General features: G+C 62.0%; 1 protein-coding gene across 1 annotated transcript in view; it reads left to right on the top strand.

The window, feature by feature from the left end:
- The window catches only part of NEK6 (NIMA related kinase 6), a 31,885-nt gene that overhangs the window by 12,270 nt on the left and 18,014 nt on the right, over positions 1 to 1,601 (top strand). The gene's annotated exons all lie outside the window — the stretch shown is intronic.

The following is a 1,601-nucleotide window of genomic DNA, read 5'->3' as shown; positions in this document are numbered from 1 at the left end:
GGCTCCTAGGAATACGGGCGTCTTCTGGGAAAGCAGCATAACTTGAGCTGTTATCACCTGCTTTCATATTTTCGTTGACATATTAATGCATTTGCAGGGATGTTAATCTCCACACATCCCTGGTGGGAACAGATGTGCTCTATCATGTCTTAGTTCTTCCTTCTCCCCCCACCGACACTGTTTCTCCTTCACATGTCATGCTCCCACTGAACACGCATGCCCCCTGCCCCCACTGTGTGCAGGCCCGTCCTGAGACCGAGGGGTGCTGCCCCATGGGTGCTGCCCCCGGGGGAGCTGTCTTCTAACCGAGGGGGGGTGGGCGCAGAGCGGAGCCGCGAACCATCGGTGTGAGCCAGTGGGAACAAGCCCAGTTAAGGCCTGCTGGCCAGGAGGGGCTTCCAGGCGCGGGGACTTCGCTGACCTGAGGGGAGACCCCAAGTCCAGTGGCAGAACCGTTTGTACAAAAGCCCAGAGGATGGAAAACTGAGGGTCCACAGAGCACTTGGTCCAGGAGAGCAGTGTGGACGGGGAGGCATCGGACGGCCCAGGCTTCGTGGTCCAGGCTCAGAATTGGGGATTTGCCCTGAGGTCCCTGGGAAGCTTCCTGAGACGCGTGGTGGAAGGAACATGGGCGGCTTTGTGTTCTAGAAGAAGGACTGGGTGCCCAGCGGGGGCTGGGGGTGGGGGAGGAGCAGAGGTGACGGAGAAGAGACCCGGAATGTGGCCCACAGTGAGGGCACCAGACCGTCAGCCCCAGGAGACCCCAGACCACTTGCCACTCTCAATCCATGGAGTCTGACCGTCAGGGGGGAGGGGTGACGGGGCAAATCAAATCTCTCCCTTCCCCGAACCTCCGTGTCCACCCCTGTCCCGAGAGACGCATGGGAACCAGGGGCCAGGCATCGTGGCCACAGCCACGGCACTAGCATTGTTTACAGCTGAAGCCGGGAACTGCCACCACCCCAAACCCACCAGAGACCCGGCGCCTTCCCGCGAAATGTCACACGGCGCTTATTGGCCGTGACATTTAGAAAATCACCACCTCTCGTCCCACTTAAATGCTGTGATGAGGTTTAGCTGACATCACGGCGTAAATAACACCCGGGCCCAGCCCGGCCCCTGGGGGCGTGGGGTCCTGTGCTGGGGGGTCTGTGCTGGGAGCCTGGGGGGGCGGGCAGCAGGTGGGGGCAGCAGGGGGGGGGGCGTTTAGTGCCAGGCCGGGCTTCCGGCTGTGACTGTCCCAGTTGGAGGTGCCCAGGGCCAGCCCCAGCTCAGTCCCTCGTCAGGTGGCCGCCGTGTCATTGGAAGAGGGGTAAGAGCTGGGCTTTCTGGCAGAGGCCCGGGCCCAGCTGGGACTGCCCGTGCTGGCTGCATGTAGCCCTCAGCGTCCTCGTTGGCAAGATGGGTACCGTCCCCTGCTCAGGGCCAGCACGTGGCCGGCGCTCAGCAAGTGTTCACCAGACGCCCTCTGCCCTGTGGGCAGGACGTGCTCCTGGTTTGCATGGCGCAGCCTGGGCGGTTCGGGTGGCGTTTTGCTTTCTGGAGCATTCAGTGTTTCTCAGGCAGCGAAGCAGGTGAATGCTTGTCGAAACCCGGGATCG

Source organism: Myotis lucifugus, unplaced genomic scaffold (assembly GCF_000147115.1).
Source record: "Myotis lucifugus unplaced genomic scaffold, Myoluc2.0 scaffold_173, whole genome shotgun sequence".
Lineage (NCBI taxonomy): Eukaryota > Metazoa > Chordata > Mammalia > Chiroptera > Vespertilionidae > Myotis > Myotis lucifugus.
This window is presented reverse-complemented; position numbering and strand designations above follow the sequence as displayed.